The sequence below is a fragment of the Triturus cristatus genome, chromosome 9, assembly GCF_964204655.1.
Source record: "Triturus cristatus chromosome 9, aTriCri1.1, whole genome shotgun sequence".
NCBI classification, from domain to species: domain Eukaryota; kingdom Metazoa; phylum Chordata; class Amphibia; order Caudata; family Salamandridae; genus Triturus; species Triturus cristatus.
Genome location: NC_140592.1, coordinates 310,982,858 through 311,008,468, shown reverse-complemented (window position 1 = coordinate 311,008,468; position 25,611 = coordinate 310,982,858). Strand labels below are relative to the sequence as shown.

General features: G+C 42.9%; 1 protein-coding gene across 2 annotated transcripts in view; it reads left to right on the top strand.

Moving 5' to 3' along the window:
* The window catches only part of LOC146797813 (inositol-tetrakisphosphate 1-kinase-like), a 216,676-nt gene that overhangs the window by 58,218 nt on the left and 132,847 nt on the right, over window positions 1-25,611 (top strand). The window lies entirely within an intron of this gene.

The following is a 25,611-nucleotide window of genomic DNA, read 5'->3' as shown; positions in this document are numbered from 1 at the left end:
TAGTGTAGTGTAGTGTTTAGGGTAGTGTAGTGGTGTTTGGGTAGTGTAGGATAATGTAGTGTATGAGGGTAAGGGTAAAAGAGTAAAAAATGCGTAGAAGTTGTATCCCTAGATTCATCGTGGGACAAGAGTCATTTCAAGACACCACTTCTTCTTCGACCGTCTGGGCACTCTGGACTTCGCTCTGGGTATCAAGACTGCAACTGGGAAGACTCCTGCTGCTCCTGGTCTCGTCGCCCTGCTTGTCTGCTGCAACGTCCGTGCCTGTGCTCCATACTGGAACCTTCCAAGGCCTGTGGACACCCAAGACACCTGAAGGACTCTCCCTTGAAGTGAAGGAGTCACTTCCCTTTCATCTGCAGGCACTACAACAAAGCTGACCGGTCTGCTAATCCTAGGCTTCCATGGACTCCGAAAGGCTCAGCAACACAGGTGGTGTTTCTTCACATCCCTCGAGGCCTGCCCTGTCCTCTCACCAAGTTTGAGGCCAGAATCCATTGTCGGAGCCGCAGGAACAGAACCACTGTGCACCGCGTTGACCTGCTGTTGCAAAGGCTTGTTGGCTTCCACCAAGATCTTCGGGCTCCAAATAGCCCTAACCTCAAGCATCTCCGGTGAACAAGATCTTTGTCCTCACCGCATCATTTGCATTGTGGGCCTGCATCTTTGGTGAGCTTCTCGAGGTCCTCTTGCGACTCCAGTGCCTCCTGCCTGTGGGTCCTCTTGACGGTCTTCTTTGATTTCAGCAAGCTCCCCTGATTGCTCAGGGCCTGCTCTGACTCCCTTGCTTGTGGTTAGACACCTGGACCTTGCTGGTCCAGACACTGCACCTTCTTCGCTTTCCATGTTGTTTGCAGTTGCCAAGGCTTGTTGGTTGTCCCGACAGACACCGACTCCTCAGCTCTCAACATCCGATGTAGGAAAGCTCATGAATGGCTCCTGGTCTTCCACAGCATCGCCTGGTCCGCACAGCTGCAGCTCCAAGTTCATCGTCCGCTCTCCTGCAACACCTGACTTCGGTGGGCATTCGTCTTCCGGGCCTCCTGGTCCCTCCCAAGTGACATAGACTCTGTCCCCTCTGCTTGCATGTACTTCTCATATTGAATCCACCTTTGGGTTCCACCGGACCCCTTCACCTTCTCCAGCAGCGGCATCTTCCTGAAGTCCTCCATTGAGTTTGACTGCGGTTTTGAACGCCACTTCACACCTATGCACCCGGCTTCCCTGGTGTAGGTATCCTAGTTCCTAGGGTATCCACGGGTGGGGTGGCTCTCCAACCATCTGTCTTCCATGGGGTTTCTTCAGGGTCCACTGGGAAGGGTCCTTCTTTAAAATTGCAACCGCAACTTACCTATTGACTTGTATTGAGCCCGCAGTCACGTTCCCACGCTGCACACGGCCTCCGTGGGGTTCCTGATTACTTACCTCGGGTGGTTCCTTTGGTCCCTGGCACTTCTACGTCTTTTGGGTATAGTCTTGACTTGAGTCGTGGTTCGCATGCCACTATTTTAGTATATGATTTGGTCTCCCCCTGGCGACCACTGTCTATCTGTGCTACTTATCTGTTTCTATTGCAAAGTATTGTGTGCACTATGTTTATCTCCAGCTAGGAGAGTGTTAGAGAGTGTCTTATAATAAATACATATTTGTTTATAAATATACTGTGTGGTTCTTTTTCACTTAATCTTTATCAATAAGATTATGCTCTGGTAAAACAAGCTGCTTTACACTCCTTCTGGTCTAAGCCTTAAGGCTGCTCTCCACAGCTACCACAGAGAGCTTTCTAAGGTTTCTAAGACCACTAACATCACCGTATGGGTCACCTGGATTGGTGCAGGGGGCCTACTTACATAAGTGTGCACCATATACCAAGCCAGCTTCTCACAGTGGTGAAGACTTGGATGAGCCATGACATTGTTGTGGTGTTCACTCATTCATGTAGTCTTCAGAAAAATCAGTGTAAGGGCTATTCAGGCTTCACAGTGGAAATAGACACATCCAAAACGAGTGTATCTGGAGTCCGTTGATATTTTGTATGTGGCTTTTTGACTTCTGGGAGTGATGCTAGATAGAAATTGTGTCAGCTGTGACTGGGACGTGTCTGCCTGATGAATATGGTCAGGTCTGTGTCCTTATTATCAACCGTGACCGGGCTATACCTGCGGAAGAGAAGGGACCAGGCAGCATCCCATTGATCTGAAATGCAAAAGCTGTGTCAGGTGATAGGTGCATAAGCAGTTAACAGGTTTTTAGTAGAGCCTATAGTTACAGGGCAGCATATTATTAAGAGCAGTGATACAGCTAAGTATCTTGTTTCAACAGGATAGTAATATAAGCAAAACACTGGAATTATGCAATCCTGTTGCTGATTCCTGCACAGCTATGGATTTTCTGGATAATCCATCCTCTGCTGCAAAACTTAGAGATTTTAACATTTAACAGTTATTTCCTGCTCAAACAGATCTAAAGTTACTAAAAACGGGGTGATGTCTGTTGCAGTGCACTGGACTGCCCTTCACAAAGGTTGACTGGCACCTCTCAGTTTTTACTGCTGTATGGAAGTGTTATACTGGTATGAATGAGGTGAACCCTTCGCCCACATTGGTGACATGTGTAAAAATGACCAAAGAATAAAGTGATAAACCACAAAATGTACCCCATTACGCTGCATAGTTTGTATTTTCTAGTCTCATAATTTAGTTAACTCTGTTGCATAATTTGCTTCCTCCCCTTTCGAATATAAGGTATCAGCAGTGAATGGGTTCTGTCTCCACCACTGGAAGTGGGAAAAATAAAAAAATGTGATTGATGGAATGCTTGATTTGATCTTAGTCAACAGCAATTACTATAGGGCCACCCAGGCGCTAGAGTCCTATGGCACGGAGAGCTACGTGACCAACGTCCGGAACACATTCCAGCAGGGCCGCAAAATGTCTGGGGCTGCTTGTTTAGTTGTTCAGATGAGGTGTAGCTTAGCACTTTGTGCTGGACTGTCCTAATTCAGCCCGCGCAAAAACGGATTTTCGGTGGTTGGTTGCCCCTGGTCTATTGTGGTCCATATACTGACGCCTGGCCCAGAGTAATTGGCTCTGGCTGAGACTACTTCAAGGAGGCCATCCATCACTTTTGTTTTCCTCAGTGAGTACCCTAAATGACATGACTGTGTCCAGACATTAGCCCATTATCCATAGGCCTCAGATTCAATCTTACTGATGAGGAGCAACAAGGCCAAACGTTGGCTGAAATTGCTTCAATCCATGCATTTCAGTTTCAGCAGTGACAGGGCTATGTGCCCGGTAGCGGCAGGGCTGTGTGCCCGGTAGCAGCAGGGCTGTGTGCCCGGTAGCAGCAGCGGCAGGGCTGGGTGCCCCCATAGCAGCAGGGCTATGTTCCCAGTATCAGCAGCAGCAGGGCTGTGTGGCTGGTGGCAGCAATGGCCTGGTATCAGCAGCATGGTTCTGTGTGCCTGGTATTAGAAGCGGCCTGATAACAAACAGCACTGACATGGTGTCCGCAGTGGCAGGACTGTGTGCTTGGTATCAACAGTGGAAGAGCTGTGTGTCTGTTTTTAGCAAAGACAGGTCTGCTCTTTAGTATAAACAGCTATGGGGGAGTTTTTCGGATTTCAACTATGACAAAGCTGTAATTATTATTTCAACAGAGGTAGGTAAGAGTTTCCTCTCTGGTATTATCAGTGGCAGGGCAGCATGTACGTAGAACCCTTAGAACCTGCCCATTGTTTACTATTGGTTGACCACATTGCCCGTCATGAGTTTGCCACTCCCCTTGGGCATGGATGCATTGCTGTGTCCTTACACTGCTGTTTTTTTTGGGTGCTACTTTTTCAAATTGAGCTTTTTAGACAGTCATGCACTGAATGTTGCAGGGCATATTGGGGTTTACCAAGAATATAGAGGGGCTTGGAGTCCACCCATTGCTTGGCATTGGTGGGCTTTCCTAGACACTGTGACTTGCCAGCTTCTTGTGTCCCGGCATTCAATCTTGTGTTTGTCCCTCTCATGGAGCATGGTTTCTATACAAACTCTTTGAATGGCTGGCATTGCTGATTCCACTTCCCACTTTGTAAGCACTGCTCTTTGTTCTTTTGTCTGTAGCACTTCATTAGAATTCTTGTGTTTTCGAGCCGCCCCCCTCGTGTATGTCTCTTCCCCACCATTCCGTGCTATTTTTTCACCCGACTGCTTCTCCCTGCCCCTCTTTCTTGCCCGTATGCTTCTGCCCATTGCCTCTGTCTACCAGCACCCTATATGTTGCTTTCTCACAACCCGCATCTTGCTTTCACTCCAGTCTCCCCTGTTGTTTTTATGTCCCCTTCGCTTCGATGTTACTTTACTGTTCATCCTCCTCTCTCTGTGTAGCTGCTTTGCTGTTCACCTGCCTACCCTCTTTCTTACTGCTTCACCGTTCTCCCTCCCTTGTATTGTTGTGTTGCTTTGGCGTTCCCACTCTCTCCTGGTATTCTGCTCCCCTACCTTTTGTGTATTTCTTCTGACCAGGCGCCCCCCGCAAATAGCAGCGGGGTGCCCTTAGTCGCCCCAAGTGCAGGAGCCAAACTGGGGAGTTCCTCTACTATCTTTGGCCAGGAAGTGGAGAGGGTCATCAGTGACGTCATCTGGGAGTTCCTGGAAAACATATAAGGATCATGAGGCAAAGGATCGGCCTCTTTTTCTCTCCACCACGCACCAGCCAGCATACCACAGTAAACACCCACCCACCCACTCTTGGAGGAAGGAGGAATTGACAGAATTTATTGCAGCAGAAAAATGGGGGCTACACAAAATTTGGACTGATTTACGGAACCTAAACCTTGGAGGGGTGCTGTTTTGTGCAGGCACTGGGCAGGCAGGGGGGGGGGGGACTGACCTGCTGGTGGTCCTGGACCTTTATGCCCTACCCCGGGATGCCTGAAGTTGAACATTTTGGGGGGTTTGTCTGGTGACAGGTACCCTGGCAGGGACAGAGCGCTATGCGGTGCCCTAATGTATGTGGAACTGCGGGTAGTGTATTGCCCTTCCCTCTGAGTGATGGAGGGGAAGTTGAAAGTTATGCCCCGGATGCCCTGGGTTCAGGGCGTGGGCGATGGATATGGAAAAGGGGCCTGCTGGCACTTTTTGCATTCCGAAGTGTTGCCAACTGTTTTATTGCTTGCACAATCTTTGAGCTGTTTTGCTGGTCTTACGTACTGTATTCTCAGAACAATAATGGTTTGGACTGATCTTACAAGTGCATTCTAAAGTTTTGTGCTGTAATGGGCGGAGACAACTCTTTTGTTGCTTGCACAATAATGTAGCTGTTTTGCTGATCTTATGTCCTGTATTCTCATAACAATGTCTTTGGCTGATCTTAAAGTATTCTCATAACAATATTGTATACCTTAATTATGGTTATCATTCCTCACTGAAGCGATGTGAGTATGTGAATAAAAGGCTATGCCCTTGGTTAAACCAAATTAATTGCAGTTATCTATCTCCATGGGAGCCATTTCAGTGGACGTTGTGAGTGCACTATTTTTTAGTTACTTATTGAACTCTGATTGGTAACCCCAAAAAAAACCAACTGGCTGCAGCATTTTGAAGGCACGTACTCGCCTGCTGCATGTACGTATAAAATGATGTAGGCAGCCATGTTAAATGCTTTTCTTTTTAATAGGTAGGCTCCTCTGCCCCCTCCCTTCATCATAATTTTGCTCTATCTCGCCGCGTGCTTCCCCCCGTTTCCACATTGTTCTGTCTTGCGGCGTGTTTCTCTGCTCCTTTCATGTTGTTTTTGCCCTCGTATTGCTTCCAAACTCCGTCTCTGCGTTGCTCTGTGCTTCTGTGCTCCCCTAACTATGCATTCCACTGTCTCCCCATGTGTGCTCCCTGTGTTGCTTTGTCTCGCTGTGAGCTTGTCTGCCCCTCCGGTGTTTGTCCACCATGTTACTTTGGCCCGCGCCCGTGTTTTGCTTTCCCCACCGCTCGTGTCCCCCATTTTTGCTTCCACACCCCTGCTTAGCATTTCTTTCTTTTTAGTTACAGATCCAACTCTGATCGGTAACTAAAGATTTTAAAAAGTGCCCTCCTCAATTTACAGGCGCATGCATGCAGTGCATGCCTTAAAAATCATGCATGCATCTGCTTCAAAAGTTTTTTTTATTTTTTATTCTTTAGTCATGCATCAGGGACACTGTGCAGCTATGCTGTGCAGCCTACTAAAAGCATTGGCAAAGCGAGTAGGTCTCAAAGGCACGACCTATCGAAGTTGTTGATGCTTGTTTTACTTGCTTGCGCTAGGATCCAGGGCAGCCTTGCTGTGCCACTGCTGGTCCTTGTTTGCTGATAGTAAATACAACAAGGAGTATCAAACAGCAATGTCCCAAGGGGCATCAATAGAAAAGGACCTAATTTAGTTATTCTTACAATGGTGCAAAACCATGTATTGTATATACAACTGAATTAAAATACACGAGAAGAGACAAGATGTAGCCAAATACATCTAGAGTCAGAGATCGAGCGCCATCAACATTGAAACAATAGTGGTGGACCTTGTTGTCTCTGGTTTAATCAGTATATCAAAAAACACAGTCTTAGGCTGTTTTTTTATTAAAATTCTTATGATTCTAAATCAGCTCTAAGCATCATTTTTAGTAATTATTTCCTATTGATCATATGTTCTGACTAAGGAGGTAATTGTATATTCTTTTGCTCATTTTTGTTGGTGTTCACAGACATATGGTGTTTGGGGTTATCTGTGTGTCAGGCTTACTTACCCTGTTTAATTAACATGTGCTCTCATGTATGTTCATAGCTCGAGTCCTCTGTTGGCTGAGGTTATCCAAAGTAAACCACATTTACTTGATAAGATTTAATTACCCTAGTTCTTGGGGTTACTGGGTTGACTCAGTAACATTTGAGGTGAGCAAATCGCTGGTGTTGAGGGTGCTCTATACAGAAGCTGCCTTCCACCTAAACTTGGGAACTACCCAGAGTTCTCTGCTTCTTTTTTTGCATAATTTTTGCGTCACTCTATGCTTGCAAGGGTATTCTTTTGACTTATTCTGGGTGCTCCCTTGTGTCTGGACAAAGCTAAACCTCTCTGAAGAGCTGTAATAACAGCCAAACACGAGTCAGGTGCTGCTTTTATTCATTTCAGGTTGGCTTGGATGATATTTTGCCAGACCAAAGCTGTAATACTGTGCCTGGAGTGATAAAATGGCTTTTGTCATTTAACAGTTCGGCATGGATAGCACTGTGCTATTCCTATGCTTAAAGACTTTGCTGTAGAAATGGTAAATGACTTTGTCCCTTTCTATGTCGGCTTGGATAGCACTGTGCTAATCCTATGCTTAAAAACTTTGATAGAAAAGCAGACATTTGAGGTGAGCAAATCTAGAGTGTTGCTGGTGTTGAGGGTGCTCTATACAGAAGCTGCCTTCCACCTAAACATGGGAACTACCCAGGGATCTCTTCTTCTTTTTTGCATATATATATATATATATATATATATATATATATATATATATATATATATATATATATATATATATATATATTACCTACTGGCGGTCGCCAGTAGGTAGTTATAGTTAGGACCACGTTTCCATAGGAAATCCGCAACATTCTATTTTGAATAACTTTGGCGCCGGTTGACGAATCCTCGCGAATTTTTCAAAATAGGTGGGGCGCTACGCTCCGCTCCTTCCCTGAAAGTCTCGGGGGGATTCGTCAAGCGGGGGCTGAGATAAAAGGGGGGTCCCAAAACACGTTTTTCCCATGCATTTTTCCATAGGACCTTTAGACACAGCTACAGCCCGAACGGCTGAACAGAATTACTTGAAATTTGGCAGAGAGGTAGTCCTCAGGTCAAGGAAGTGCCTTTTGTAGGTTTGGTGTAAATCTGTTCAGTAGATCCTGAGAAAATAGCATTTAAAAGCATATATATATGTGGGCGGAGCCTAACCACACATCTCATCCTGAGATCTGATTGGCTGTCAGCACTTCATCCAAGAAGTGTTGGCAGCCATCTTGGGACCAATATACATGATAGCACCTCATTAAAAAGCATTGCAGTTAATAGAAGGTTTTAAGACTTTAGTTACATTATAAATCATTTGTTGATGGTACCATACTCATTTTAGGAATTGTGGTATGTTCTAAGGTGATTTCACCAGGTGAAAAAGCCTTCTGCTGGGATATCATGATTGAGAGAAAAATATTTTCTCATGCTTTTACCACAGAGGTTTGGAAGGTGATCTATAGGCTAAACTGAGAGCTTATTTTCTGTAAATTCACATTATCTTTCTCAGTCATGTGAGAATGAAGTCTGACATTCTCAGTAAAACATGTACATCCAACAAGGGCAGAGACTGTCAGTTGATTCCTTTGTGTTCTACTGCAGCTTCCCAGAGTGTTCCAAAGAACTACTAGAGCGCTAAAAGTCCTACTTATGATAAACGTATGGCACACCTGAAGCCATCTTGCTTGGATTAAAGTGGTAACTCTTAAAACATTTAATTTAAAAAGGAACAAAATGAGGGGGTTCATTTTTCAATAAAAAGTATGATTAGTGCTGCAGAAAGAAAAATTAGGGCACATTTTGAGTGACTTCTCAAATCCTCTTCTATTTCATTAAAAAAATCTGACATGCAGACTGAAACATGCACTTTCAATACCAGCAGCAGTTTTCCCTGGTGAGCAGTAGCTTTACTACAGTGATCTAATGAGCAAAAAGAGTGCTAACATTCTGAATTTATGGCAAATGTGTGACACATCTGAATGCCTTCTTGATGGAATCAAAGTAAAAAACTGAAAGTATTTCCTACTGAGGAGACTGCAGTAAATGAGGAAATTAGGAAACTTCATAACAAATAAGTCTCCCAAGATGGCCACCAGAGACAAAAGAGCCCAAATGTAGCCCAAATATCACCCAGATGTAGCCCAAGTATAGCCCAATGACAGAATGTCCCAGAATGTTCTTAAAAACAACTAGAGCGCTTACTGTCTTCATTATGACAAAAGTATGGCACACCTGAAGCCATCTTGATTGGAATAAACTGGTAACACTTAAAACATTTAATTTAAAAAGGAACACAATGAGGAGGTTCATTTTGCCATAGAAATTATGATTAATGCTGAAGAAAGAAAATGAGGGCACATTTTGAGTGACTTCTCAAATCCTCTTCTATTTCATTAAAAAATTCTGACATGCAGACTGAAACATGCACTTTTAATACCAGGAGCAGACTTCCATGGTGCAGTAGTTTTACTACAGTGATCTAATGAGCAACTAGAGTGCTAACATTCAGAATTTATGGCAAATGTGTGACATATCTGAATACCTTCATGATGGAATCAAAGTAAAAAACTGAAAGCATTTCCTACTGAGGAGACTGCAGTACATGAGGAAATTAGGAAACTTCATAACAAATAAATCTCCCAAGATGGCCACCGGAGACAAAAGAGCCCAAATGTAGCCCAAAATCACCCAGATGTAGCCCAAATATAGCCCAATGACAGAAGTGTACAAAACACTTATTATTTTGTGTTTTTGCAGTGTAATATAGTGCAGACTTGTCAGGTATTGGAGTGCTTTACATGAGCATTGGTTACATCACACAAGAACACATTCATTTTGGTTGTAGACATGGGGAGACTAAGTGATTTGACCAGAATCACAGAATGTCGAGCTGAAGCAGAAACTTCAACCTGGTTCCCCAATTGCAAAGTCTGCAGTTCTGGAAGTAACACCACATCATCTCCCCTAAGTGCAACATTTAATCAAGTGGTCAACTGGATAAAAAAACATAAAGATAACAAATAATTTAAAAGTGCTTTGTCGCTATTTGAAAACTCAGAAAATATGTCCTTATTTTAGCCTTTTAGAGCACTAACCATAATTTTGATGCCAATAAGACCCTCTCATATATGTAATTTCTAAAGGAAATGCTCTAGGTATTACAGTTTTGATTACATCAAGATGATGTCAGGCGTTCCACACTTTTGTAATAAATATAGAATGTTAGCAATCTAGTTGTTCATTAGGATACTGTTGAGAGGCAGAGGCCAGGGGCACGGACTCTGAAAATTGAAGGCAGGTAGGAGGGTGCAAAGGCAACAATTTAACCACACTGAGCAGGCAGGAAGGGCCGTGGAAGCACAACAGACTATGGAGGGCAGTGGAAAGGGGGGCAGGGGCAACAAACCAACAATACAGGACTTGCAAGAGAGGCTGTTGGAGGCAAGATCTATTACGGGTCAAGGAAGCTAGGGGCGGTCCCCAGATCCCCGGGAGCCACCACAGAACTGAGCAGGAAAGTGAGTTAGGGACAAAAGGGGCACCTTAATTTGAGCCGGGGTGCCTAGGAACGCTTGCTCCAAAAATGAAGAAAACAGACATATGAGACATGGAATTGGAGGCAGAATACAATGGCAGTTTAATGAGAAGATGCAACTTCAAAGAAACCGCAGAATAGAGACATAAAGTACAAAATACAGAATCCAGATAATCATACAGCTGTCATGATATTCTCTGTATCTCAATTAAAGTACTGACAGAGAGAGAGAGAAAACACATCTATAAATGCATCATGAGAAACAAGTTACACCAAGGAAAATGTTACCTAGGAACACTCACGTTTACTCTTAGAGCAAGCATTCCTGCAATTACAATACAAAATCTTTTAAATGCAAAAGTAAAGAGAACAATGGTTAAACATAACATGACATTTCATATAGGTAAAATAGAATAAGATACTTCAAGCAAAGCAGAGCAAGACATTTTAAGCAAAGGAAGACAAGAGCTCCCAGCTCTTGGGGAAAACCTGCACTGCCTGTTAACCTACATACAGACGGCGAGGTAGTCCGTCGATATCTGTGGGTGCTCCCTTTTTATATCATTTTGTGGGCTCCTTTGCACGCTACATCTACCTACGTATGCTACCCAAAAGCTTCGTCTGCAGATTTTACCAGACATTTCGTCATTTACCCACTTAATGCTGACAATGGACTGGGTGAAAAGGTCAGTCTCTCAGGCCAATCGCTTATCGTAAGTTCCATAGAGCAAGCAGAAAATAATGGGTATTGTACGGGAATTCAATATATTCATGTATAAAATCTCCTCAGTTCTCCTAACTTGACGCTCTGCGGTTGCCACTTCCTTAAAAGTGGGAAACCTGCCCAGGAAGCAAGTACCAGTCCAGGATGCAGCCTACTGTATGTCGACAGCTTCAGGGGGATGTTGAACTTTGATACCGAGCACGGAGCACTCGGGTAGGGTGGGGGCTACTGGTTTGGGGCAGAAGGCCTCGCAGACCTGCCTTCAGACTGCTATACACTAAAATTGCAGAGCTATGGTCAATTTAACAAAGAGGCCTACATATTGAACAGAAGGGCCTACACAGGGGTTTTATACTGGCTGAGTGGTAAGGATGTCTCAGGATAATTATATAGCAACACAGGACCCGCTGGTCAATTTAATACGGCCTACAAATGCAGCTGGCAGGGCAAGGACAAGGGTCTCATACTTCAGGTGTGGACAGAACGGGCCAGGGGCCCCCTGTGATACAAAATCTACCCTCCTTCAAGCCTGTGGCAATGTAATAGAACATTGTGGGCAGAAGGAAGAGGCAATGGTAGTACAACCATACATGCCAACAGACCCGATTCAGCCAGGAAACGTCCAATGTTTTTAAGCTCAAATGGGCTTTATTTGATCTGTCTCCTGTCTACAATATCCTCTTTTTCAATGTAACTCAAAGGGGAAAATCAATACCCCAGTTTTTTTTCAAAATCTCCCTCTTACCAAGTTCAAAATGTTCGCAAGTATGGTACATTGGATCATGGAAGGAAATGGGATAGGGACATGGACTTGGATAACAGAGGACAGGAGGGACATGGAGAGGTGCACCAAACTGACCCTGCAGGGCAGGCATCAGGGTTTGCAGCAGCACAATACACCACACAGGGCATGCAGGACGGGAGTGCAGCACAACAATCCATAGAAAGCAAGAGGGAGGGGACAGGACCATGCACATGGACAACAGAGAACAGAGGGGCAAGAGGCAATGGTAGCTAGCTGACCATAATGGACAGACAGGAGAGAAAGCTGCAGCATAACAGACCATAAAGGGCAGGAGGGACGGATCAGGGGCATTACAATGGAACAGACAAGCCAGGAGGGAGGGAGTAGGGCTGGGGGCAAGGGGGGCAGGGCAGGAGCAGCAAGATAGCCATGGAGGTCAGGCAGGATGGGCACTAGAAGCAAGACACACCATGAAGAGCAACAGTGAGACTGTGATGGCATACACACAGACCATGGAGGGAAGGTGGGAGGGGGTCAGGGGCAGCTAACTGACCACACAGGGAAGGTGGAAGGGGCCATGGCAGCACAGAAGACCATGCATGGCAAGTGGGAGGGTTAGTGGCAGCACAATGGCTATGATGGGCAAGAAGGAGGGTGGAGGGGCATGCACAAAGGACGATGGAGGATAGAAGGGAGGGTCAGGACCTGTGCACAGACAAGAAAGTTCAGGGGAAGGGACCTCACAACAGACCACACGGGGCAGGCAGGAGGAGCAGCTGCAGCACAACAGACCAGGGAGGGCAGAAGGGTGTGGCAGTACAATGGACCATGTAGGACAGGAGGAAGAGGATAGGGGCATGGCATGTGGACAGGCAGGGTGGAGGTGGCAGGGACAGGTTACAGTCATCTGACAATGCTAGGCAGGTGGGAGGGGAGTGGCAGCTCAACAGAACACTCAGAGTAGATAGGAGTGGCAGGTCCATGGGACATGGTGGGCAAAAAGGATGGAGCAGGGGCATGCACAAAGACATCGGAGGGCAGGGGGAAGGAGAATAGGGGCAGCAATCTAAGCACAGAGTTTAAGCAGGAGGTCAATGATGGGGCATAGAATTGGGCAATGGAGGGCAGGAGGAGTGGACTGGTACATCATACTGAGGGCAGTGGCAGCACATCAGACCATGCATGGCAGGAGGGAGGAGGCTAGTCCATGGATTCACACAACAGAGGATAGGGAGGAAGGGGATGGGGCAGCAAGCTAACTGTTCAGAGAAGGCGGGTATTAGGAACTTTATTGTTTTTAAAACATTGTGTCTGTGCGAACTACTTAAAATATGAACAAGTATGCAGCATAATCTCACTTTTATTCAGGAAGAAGAGGACGTTTGTGACTGTGACTCCGGGCTCACTTGGCAGAAACACCCCCTGACCCTCCACCCCCTATCGCAAAATGTAATGCCCGTGAAAAGGGTAGGTGAACACAGTGTTATATAGAACATAGTCCTGAGAGCACGATTGAAAATGAAAACTAGATATAGTGTATGGTATAAACTATGCACCAAAAAGTGTGATATAAGATGAACCAGGCGTGAAATATAATATGCAATACATTGTGCGCAATGACAGATTCATTGGAGAGCGCGAGATAGCACAGGCACTAGCGCGTGCTATGCGATATGCGCCTTGGAGTGTAATATGCACAGGGCAGTGTTGTGTAACCTAACTAGTCTCTAAAGTTGTAATATAAAATATGTGCTGGGGAGTGTAAGGTTGCATATGCACTGTGACAAAGATATGGATCCCAGATTGTAATATGTATGGCATAGCACTGTGCGTTATAACATAGGCATCGAGAAAGGCACGTTAGATGGGGCAATATAACCCGTGCGAAGACAAGTGTGGCATGACATATTCACGGGGTGGTGTTACAGTGCACATGGGCTAGAGAGTGTCATAGCATATGCACTAGCTAGTGGAATACAACACAGAGGTGTGTGGCACACGGCAGGCAATGGTGGGTGTAACACAGCATTGGGCTCTGTCAGGAGCGCGCTGTGACTCTCAAGTGATGTTCGTCCCCTTTCCAGAGAGTAAAATAAAAAGTATTACACATCCGGCAGTGGATGTGTGTTTTATTAACCGTGAGGGGGGTTTCTTGCATAGTTTTGGTCGAATTTTTGTCGAATCCCCTTTGAATGGCTTGGTGTGCATGTGTATTAAATGTGCCCGTCAATAGCTACCCAAGTTTGTATAAATAAACGACAAGGGTGTCTACCGGGATTAGGCACGGTAGGGCATCAGACATGTCAGAGCTTCACTAGTGGTGTAAATACATTCCACGTGGATTCATTGCATGCATAGTCGCCTTTTAATGAATATCACGCAAATCGTCATGGTGATAGGTACGTACGGTTTGTCCAGCATGTCCTAGGTGTGTCTATAAATATATATTTTTTAAAAATAATAAAAAACAGTGGCCGGCCCTGGGGATTGGGGTCAAAAAAATATAATTAGGAGACTGGCCCTGGGGGATGGGGTCATCAGGGCCAATAAATTAGAATAAGAAGGGGAACCAAACAGCCCCCCTTCTTAAAAAACTAAAATAAATAAAAGACTGGCATCGTGCCGGAGGCCATGCCCCCTCCGTGCAGCACTCTGCAAACGCGCCCCCAACAGGTATATCCAGTATGCACCAGGGAGCTGCGCTGCAGCCAGGTGTTCTGAGGCCAAGCCCCTTTTTACACCTCTCTGCAACGCAGCTCTGTGGCGCTTACTGGAGGTACCTAGTGGTCTAGTTTGACCCTAGGGACCCTTAGGATTCAAGGGGACTTAATCTCTCAACTTAGAACAGCCACAGGGCGCGTTTACACAGTGGTGAAGGGAGGGGACGGGGCCTGAGGTGACTTGTGCAAACACGCACTATGGCACGTTTTAAATTGGGGATATAATTTCCCTTCAATACTGAGGGCCCCTGGGGGCTAACTAGCCCACCAAGTGCTTCCAGTAAGCGCCACTGAGCTGCATTGCAGAGAGGTGGTCCAGGCCGTGCCACTTTTTACACCTCTCTGCAACGCAGCTCTGTGGCACTTACTGGAGGTACCTAGTGGGCTAGTTGGACCCCAGGGACCCTCAGGATTCAAATGAACTTAATCTCCCAACTAAAAATGGACACAGGGCGTGTTTACACAGTGGTGAAGGGAGGGGACGGGGCCTGAGTTAACGTGTGCAAAAACGCCCTGTGGCCTGTTTTAAGAGGTAGTTTTAATCCCCATGCCCTCTTATATACTAGGGGCTTACAGAGGAGGTCATGCTAATCACAGGGGGACCCCAACGCATAATGTTCCCTAGTGTATGTAGGTGTTTTCACTGTATTCTAAGTGTCTTTTAACATAGCACTGGCTCTAGGACTGGTTAGTCAGGCTCAGTTACCACCAGTATCCGTCTGAAAAAGTTGAGGGTACAGGATGATTTTGCAACAAGGCTTCTTTCTGCTCTTCTTTTTGTTCTTTCTGCACGTTATCCTTCTTCCTGCACTTATCTTCGTATTTGAGGACTTCTGTTGCTTCTTTCTGCACTTCTTTTGTTTCTTTCTGTGCATTTTTTCTTCTTTCTTCACATGTCCTATCTCTGTAGGCATAGTTAGAAATTAGCATTTAAAAAACCTTTGAAATTCACAGAAAAAACCATAGGTTTCAGGCACGTTATAGTTAGGAATTAGCATTTAAAAAACCTCAGAAATTCACTGAAAAAACCATAGGTTTCAGGGGTGTTATAGTTAGCTGGACTTTTCACTTGTACAAAACCATTGAAATTCCCCCGTTATAGTTAGTTCAGCTAACTATAACTCGGGCGCCCGCAATGCACTGCTGATGACGTCACATATTACATCACTCATGACATGGTCAGTGACATCACTCATGACATCACTGATGACATCTCAAATGACATCACTGATGACATCACTGATGACATCATCCTTGTGATAGAGTGGCAGACCTCCTCTCACCCAAATATAACCTTTGATACACACATTCAAAAATAGAGACTAAAATTTTCAAAACAATGGACATACCAATACCAGTTACAACAACCTCTTCAGTAATTCTAAGATCCACATACACATCCACTCATTCACCAACAGTCCTATACAGTCACTCATACATGTACTCACTCATCATATGTACTCATACACATATACATCCTGTTACACAATGCCACTCATCCATAGAGTTACTCACACACATAGTCACTCATGCTAATAAAGAATCAAACATACATTTACTTGCATATACAGTTATACACACACCACCATACTTACTTCTACGGAAACTTACACATACTTAGTCTTTTAAACAATCACTTATAGAAACACATACTTATTCATACAGGAACTCTTTCAATCTCTCACTCTCACATATACTCACATATATACACCAATAGTCACATATACTAGTTTAAAACATATGTAGTTACTCATAAAGACACTATTGAGACAGTCATTCACTCACTAACACACCCATACACACACTCATCCACCCATACAGTCCTGCACACATGCTGTGTTCAACACATACAAACAGTGAGTCACTCATTCATGCACCTATGCACTACGTAATACCCCCCACCGAACCATGCAGACACTCAGACTGATACTCAAAAAAACAACTAATAACCTATATAGACACCCATGTAGCTACTCACCAACCCATGCAGCCACTTATACACAAAGTGAGAGACTGATACAGATATTTACATATTTAAACATTACTCACTAAGCCATGTATTCACTATGATACACTTAATCAGTCAGTTACACAATCAATTTTTCAAAAACAAATCATCCATTTAGACACTTATATACCCATTTATTCTTCCATCGACCTTGAGATATACATATATAAAACATATTTAATTTTCAGAAAAACACACATTCACTGGATGATGTCATCAGTGATGTCATCAGTGATGTCATTTGAGATGTCATCAGTGATGTCATGAGTGATGTCACTGACCATGTCATGAGTGATGTAATATGTGACGTCATCAGCAGTGCATTGCGGGCGCCCGAGTTATAGTTAGCTGAACTAACTATAACGGGGGAATTTCAATGGTTTTGTACAAGTGAAAAGTCCAGCTAACTATAACACCCCTGAAACCTATGGTTTTTTCAGTGAATTTCTGAGGTTTTTTAAATGCTAATTCCTAACTATAACGTGCCTGAAACCTATGGTTTTTTCTGTGAATATATATATATATATATATAAATCCAATTCCAAAGTAAAGCGCGCTCTCAGTTTAGGGTAAAATAACGATCTTTTATTCCGACGTTACGCGTTTCGAGAGTAAACTCTCTTGCTCACACCAAGAGCAAGAGAGTTTACTCTCGAAACGCGTAACGTCGGAATAAAAGATCGTTATTTTACCCTAAACTGAGAGCGCGCTTTACTTTGGAATTGGATTTATAATTTGTGCCGGCTGTGGCTCTACCGGCCCCGTGCGCCACCAGACTATGGGCGGATATCCCAGGAGGAGCTGAATGAGGTTTGAAAAAATATATATATATATATATATTTATATATATATATATATATATATATATATATATATATATATTTTATACTTACTTATAGTGTACTTACATTTCCATTGTAAAAGCATGCATGGTGAAGGCAGGTGCGTTGTAGGGAATTATCAGGTAAGTGTAAACCCATTTTTATATTTTATATCCATATATAGATATATGTATATATCTCTCCACAATCTCTAAACCCTAAAAAGTCCCTTGCCACCCCAAACTCCCATACCCAACCCCTAAAAATTCCCTTGCCACCTAAAAACTCGTACCCACCCTAAACCCAGCCTTGCCAACCAAAAACCCATTCACCCTAAACCCAGCCTTGCCAACAAAAAACCCATACCCACCCTACACCCTAAACATTCCCTTGTTGCCTAAACTCCATACCCACCCTAAAAATTCCCTTTCCACCCAAAAACCCTTACCCACCCTAAACCCTAAAAAATCTCTTGCCACCCAAAACCTCATTCCCACCCTAAACCCTAAAAATTCCCTTGCCTCCCAACACCCATACCCACCTAAACATTCCCTCACCAACCGATACCCATCCTAAACCATACATTTCCTATTCCCACTGAAAAATCCATACCCACCATAAACCCTAATATATATATATATATATATATATATATATATATATATATATATATATATATATATATATATATATATATATATATATATATATTCAGTGAAAAATCCATAGGTTTCACACACGTTATAGTTAGCTGGACATTTCACTCGTAAAAAACCAATGAAATTTCCCCGTTATAGTTAGTTAAGCTACCTATAACTCGCGCGCCCGCAATGCACTGCTGATGACGTCACATATTACATCACTCATGACATGGTCAGTGACATCACTCATGACATCACTGATGACATCTCAAATGACATCACTGATGACATCACTGATGACATCATCCAGTGAATGTGTGTTTTTCTGAAAATTAAATATGTTTTATATATCTCAAGGTCGATGGAAGAATAAATGAGTATATAAGTGTCTAAATGGATGATTTGTTTTTGAAAAATTGATTGTATTACTGACTGATTAAGTGTATCTTATTGAATACATGGCTAAGTGAGTAATGTTTAAATGTGTAAATACCTGTATCAGTCTCTCACTTTGTGTATAAGTGGCTGCATGGGTTGGTGAGCAGCAACATGAGTGTCTATATAGGTTATTAGTTGGTTTTTTGAGTATCAGTATGAGTGTCTGAGTGTCTGTATGGTTCAGTGGGGGGTATTACGTAGTGCATAAGTGCATGAATGAGTGACTCACTGTTTGTATGTGTTGAAGACAGCATATGTGCAGGACTGTATGGGTGGAAGAGTGTGTGTATGGGTGTGTTAGTGAGTGAATGGCTGTCTTAATAGTGTCTCTATGAGTAACTACATATGTTTTAAACTAGTATATGTGACTATTGGTGTATATAAGTGAGTGTATGTGAGAGTGAGAGATTGAAAAAGTTCCTGTATGAATAAGTATGTGTTTCAATAAGTGATTGTTTAAAAGACTAAGTATGTGTAAGTTTCCGTAGAAGTAAGTGTGGTGGTGTGTGTATAACTGTATATGCAAGTAAATGGATGTTTGATTCTTTATTAGCATGAGTAACTATGTGTGTGAGTAACTCTATGGATGAGTGGCATTGTGTTACAGGATGTTTAGGTGTATGAGTACATATGATGTGTGAGTACACGAATGAGTGACTGTACAGGACTGTTGGTGAATAAGTGGATGTTTATGTGGATCCTAGAATTATTGAAGATGTTGTTGTAATTGGTATTGGTATGTCCATTTTTTTGAAAATTTCAGTCTCTATTTTTGAATGTGTGTATCAAAGGTTATATTAGGGTGAGAGGAGGTCTGCCACTCTATCACATGGATGATGTCATCAGTGATGTCATCAGTGATGTCATTTGAGATGTCATCAGTGATGTCATGAGTGATGTCACTGACCATGTCATGAGTGATGTAATATGTGACGTCATCAGCAGTGCATTGCGGGCGCGCGAGTTATAGTTAGCTTAACTAACTATAACGGGGAAATTTCATTGGTTTTTTATGAGTGAAATGTCCAGCTAACTATAACGTGTGTGAAACCTATGGTTTTTTCACTGAATTTGCAAGGTTTTTTAAATGCTAATTCCTAACTATAACGTGTGTGAAACCTATGGTTTTTTCACTGAATTTGCAAGGTTTTTTAAATGCTAATTCCTAACTATAACATGTGTGAAACCTATGGTTTTTTCAGTGAATTTGCAAGGTTTTTTAAATGCTAATTTCTAACTATAACGTGTGTGAAACCCATGGTTTTTTCAGTGAATTTGTATGGTTTTTTAAATGCTAATTCTTAGCTATAACATATGTGATTCCCATATTTTTTTTTATTGATTTTTTATGATTTTTTTTTTATAAATTCTTATATTAAATGTGTTTTTATTTTTAAAACAAGTTTTTTTTAACTTTTTATTCTCTTAAAACACTATGTTTTTTTTCTAAAAAATCTGCAATATTTCAAGTTTTCTCTTTTTTTTTTTACCAAACAGGTAAGATATATTAGTATAACTTTGAAAATATATATATTTTTTTTTTTTTTTTTTTTTAGTGCGCGTACGGTAAGCTTACGGTAAGCGTACGGTTTACGCAATGTCCGTAATTTATCTACGCTGTTTGCGTATAGTTACGCAATTTGCGTAGTCGCGCGTACTGCGCGTGGGGCGCGTACGCGTGTACGCTACACGCGCACGTTACGCGGAAGTGTTGGGGAGTGACTGTTATGCGCATGCGCGCGAGCGCGTGTCTTTTTTACGCGCATGCGTACTTTTGCCGTAAGCGCACCGTAAGCGTAACGTACGCGCACGGTGGGTCATGTGATCATGAAACACAACTTTTGATTGGTTGAAACTACTTTCAGTTCTGGAACTCTCCTACACCACACCCATTCCCCTCATTTCTGCTTGTGATCCCTTAGGAGAAGGAGCTGGGTTGTCTTTGTGATACGATGGCAGAACAGCAGAGCTCTTCTGAGAGTGAGGCTAGCAGCACTACCTTGAGGCAGAGAAGGAGGAAAGAAAAGACCTCTTTCATATGGGAGTATTTTACTTTTCCAGAGGGCAAGAAAAAGGTAAATGCACCCTTAGTGACTTGTAAGCTGTGTGGCCGTGTACTTTCAAGAGGGAATCCCAACAAGAAGTATTCCTTCGGGAATCACACCATGTTGAGACACCTTAAAGATGTACACAGAAGGACACATGCTCGACATACTGAAGGTAACCCTTCAGTAAGTCAACCAAGCACATCCACAGCAGCTCAGCCTGGTCCATCATCTGCAGGGCCGAGTCCTTCTTCTGCAGGTCAGGTGAGCCCTTCATCTGTGGTGGGAGCATCTCCTTTTTCTTCTCCTCTGGAAACAAACCATCCAGCTAACTTAGGTCCTCCAGTTGTCTTCAAATATAGATTTTTTTTGTGGTTTTTCCTTTGTCTGGATTTTGTAGGCATCTTAAATTTTGTTCACTGCTCTTCAGCAATACCTGAAAGAAACTAAAAAAAAAATCATTTATTTTATTTAAATATATTACTACATTTTTTATGATCTTTTCAAATCTTAAAATACTATGTACCCCTTTCCTACAAGTGAAAATCACAATAACACCATCACAAATTAAATATCTAAAAACAATTCCTGTGTGCACACAGAGTCATGGTTTGATATTAGTCAGAAAACGAAATTTCTTTGCCAATTGGAAAGCACACTTACTACTCTTTTTTTGGCAAGTGATAAGTACTTTTACAGTCTGACACATTTTGAATCCACTTTTCAGATTCTGAAAACAGCACATGTCCAAACAGCTTTTTGAGACCAGCAACATGTGTAACCTGGGTGACTGACTACACTCCAGCAAGGGCAACCAGCCTTACTGATGCTGTATGTATTTGCATTACTGACTGAAACCTCAAACCCCACTCGGTTGTGAATACTGTGCATGATTCCACAGGATAAGCAGCTGGGTGTGTGGTAAGAGTCTGCTTCTGCACAAAAAAATGGCTCCCCCTTTCCATCTAATGCAACTGTGAAATCACCAGAGCAATACGCAATAAATCTCTGCCTGTAATTCCTCTTTGCACACAGAGTCATGTTTTCATATTAGTCACAAAACGAAATTTCTTTGCCAATTTGAAAGCACACTTACTACTCTTTTTTTTGGCAAGTGATAAACACTTTTACAGACTGACACATTTTGAATCCACTTTTTAGATTCTTAAAAAAGCACATGTCCAAACCGCTTTTTCAGACCAGCACCATGTGTAACCTGGGTGACTGACTACACTCCAGCAAGGGCAACCAGCCTTAGTGATGCTGAATGTATTTGCATTACTGACTGAAACCTCAAACCCCACTCGCTTGTGAATACTGTGCATGATTCCACAGGGTAAGCAGCTGGGTGTGTGCTAAGAGTCTGCTTCTGCACCAAAAAATGGCTCCCCCTTTCCATCTAATGCAACTGTGAAATCACCAGAGCAATACGCAATAAATCTCTGCCTGTAATTCCTTTTTGCACACAGAGTCATGTTTTCATATTAGTCACAAAACGAAATTTCTTTGCCAATTTGAAAGCACACTTACTACTCTTTTTTTTGGCAAGTGATAAACACTTTTACAGACTGACACATTTTGAATCCACTTTTCAGATTCTTAAAAAAGCACATGTCCAAACTGCTTTTTCAGACCAGCACCATGTGTAACCTGGGTGACTGACTACACTCCAGCAAGGGCAACCAGCCTTAGTGATGCTGAATGTATTTGCATTACTGACTGAAACCTCAAACCCCACTCGCTTGTGAATACTGTGCATGATTCCACAGGGTAAGCAGCTGGCTGTGTGCTAAGAGTCTGCTTCTGCATAAAAAAATACCTCCCCCTTTCCATCTAATGCAAATGTAAAATCACCAGAGCAATACCAAACAGCTTTCTGAGACCAGCAACATGTGTAACCTGGGTGACTGACTACACTCCAGCAAGGGCAACCAGCCTTAGTAATGCTGAATGTATTTGCATTACTGAGTGCAACCTCAAACCCTAAAAGTATTCCTTATTTATACCAGTACACCTTAATTTATCGTGAAAACATAGTCCATATTATTTTACATGTTCCTCACATTTAAATTTCTCCCAAAACAGAAAATGACAAACACAACTTCAACAAAAGGAATTCCATTTCTATTATTCATTTCTTAATTTACCATATACATCCCCTCTCAAACTCTAAACTCACCTTTAAAATTAGTTAGTTGTGAAAGAAATGTGGCACTCAAACAGCAGATTATCAGAGCCAGAATCTCTGTTCTTTACACCTCTCTCCTCTCAGCAGAACCAGATAATGGCAAACTTTCCCTCTCTTTTTCCACACATATACATGTTAATTTCAAATCTCAGTGCTTCCCCCTTTTTTTCAAATGTAATCACACATTTCTATTGGTTGAAAACCAACCCTTTTCCAAAAGTACCCTTCCCCCAACTTGACTTCTGCCTAGTACCCTTCCCCCAACTTGACTTCTGCCTGCTACCATAGCAACAGCTCATGGAACACTGCTTTGTTGAGTTAGGTCAGAAGTTCACCACACAATGTTTCATTTCCAAAGAGCAAGAGTGCTTGACTTTTCAAACCTAACAGCAAATCCATAGTACTGTTCTTTGGTAACACATTTTTCTGTACCAATACAAAACATGCTTCTATTAATTTACACATACAGCCTAGTTTTAATTGTAGAATGGTATGAAACAGCCAATCAGTTCTTTTTTTATAAAAAAAATATGTATGCCCCCATTTCCAAACTGTCTTTCATTTCTTTTTACCATTCTACTGAATTACACCTCCTGAGTGCATCCAGTTCTCCTTTGAAGATGTTCACAGTGTGGATTGTAGGGCACAGCTATGTCTTCTGGAGTGAAAAGTATGCAGAGAAAACAGATATGGTGAGAGACCTTGCTTTGCCAAATGTAGACATTAAATGGATTGGTCAGAGAGGGTTAAAGTGGCACCAATTGATGCCATTGGTGAAATCCTTCATGCAAATCCAACACCCTGACCTCATAATAGTGCACTGTGGTGGCAATGACCTAGGCACTTTGACTGGGGTAGGTCTGGAAATGCTTATGAAGGACACCTTTGCACAACTGTTTTCACTTTTCCCTAAAACTGCCTTTGTGTTTTCTAACATATGCCAAAGGCAAAAATGGAACTGGTCCAATCATTTCTGTCCGCAAATTGACAAAGCAAGAAAGCACGTCAACAAATCTGTTTCTGCTTTCCTCCGTGACTATGGTATGGGTTCCATTTACCACAACAACTTGCGTTACGACATGCAAGACATTTATAGAGGAGATGGTGTGCACTTCACTGATGAAGGGAACAGAGTCTTCCTCTTGAACCTTAGGCTCTGCATCGGTACTTACTTGTAGGTACCACTAAAAAATCACTTCATAAACACAACGGCTCTTTTTAGAGCCCCCTAATATCTAAACTCTTAAATCTGCATTTCATTTCTTTTATTTTATTTTTTTTCTACCGTACGCGTACGTTGAGCTTACCGTACGCGTACCCCGCGATTTTTTTTAAAATCAATAAATGTTTTCTTTGTACTTTTCTGTCCTTCTTTGACCCCCTTACAAATGTTAGGGGGTCTGTAACTCTCTCCCTTGCCCCCTTTTCAAGATATCACTCTTTTTTTTCTGAGTGAAACACACGAAATGGCGGCCGCCGCTTCCTGGTTTCGACCGATTCGAATGTTTACTAAGATCTAACAACCAATCAGAATCGCGCTCGCGCACGCCACCGTACGCGTACGGTAAGCGCACCGTAAGCGCACCGTACGCTGGCTCAGATATATATATTGATTTAAAGGCTATTTTCTCAGAATCTACTGAACAGATTTACACCAAACCTACAAAAGGCACTTCCTTGACCTGAGGACTACCTCTCTGCCAAATTTCAAGTAATTCTGTTCAGCCGTTCGGGCTGTAGCTGTGTCTAAAGGTCCTATGGAAAAATGCATGGGAAAAACGCGTTTTGGGACCCCCCTTTTATCTCAGCCCCCGCTTGACGAATCCCCCCGAGACTTTCAGGGTAGGAGCGTAGCGTAGCGCCCCACCTATTTTGAAAAATTCGCGAGGATTCGTCAACCGGCGCCAAAGTTATTCAAAATAGAATGTTGCGGATTTCCTATGGAAACGTGGTCCTAACTATAACTACCTACTGGCGACCGCCAGTAGGTAATATATATATATATATATATATATATATATATATATATATATATATATATCTTGCCTACTGGCGGTCACGAGTAGGTAGTTATAGTTAGGACCATGTTTCCCTAGGAGACAAGGTTTTTTGACTTAGCTAAATCTTTGGCTCAGTTTGATTAATCTTCCTGAAATTTTACCCAAGAAAGTGCTCCGGTGATTCTAGTGGTGCATGGAAAGTTTCGGGGTGATCCGTCAAACAGGGGGCCGAGAAAAAGGAGGGGTCAAAAAGGTGTGTTGTCCATTTTAATTACCATAGCGTCCTTCTTTACTGCAGCCCAAACCGCTGGACGGAATTACATCAAATGTGGCAATGAGGTAGATTATGTTCCGGAGATAACCCTTTTTGTGATTTGGTGTAAATCCATTCAGTAGTTTTGTAGTTATTAATGGAAAACCCAATTTGTATATCTGGGTGGAGGCTCAGAACAGATCTCATGGTGGGATCTGATCTGCTGCCAACACTTCAACTAGGAAGTGTTGGGAGCCAACTTGGGACCAATATATATGATAGTACTAGGCCTGGGTGGAGTTTTACTCTGAGGAACTCCACAAAGTGCTGAAAAACCTCCAGGGGTTTTTCCTGTACTGTAAAATCAGCTTGAATGGCTCTACACGTGGCACCAGAGGGAGGATGCTGCTTTCTGTTGCTCGAGTAGACATTCTACTCGAGCTGCAGCTTTCTCAACACGAGCGGCAGATTTCTCAATGCAAGAAGTCACTGCCTGCCGCGACTGCCCGCGTTGAGAAATCTGATTGGGAGGTCTAGTGTGTGTTTTTTTCTCTTGAGCGCTCGCCAAATTAACATTGGCGAACCGCTCGAGAGAAAAAACGCTGCTTCATGTCACTTTGCAGAATTTTTTAGAACTACCCACAGAAAACTCTGAACTCCACTGGTGAAGCGGAATACTTCTCCCACCCCTCGATAGT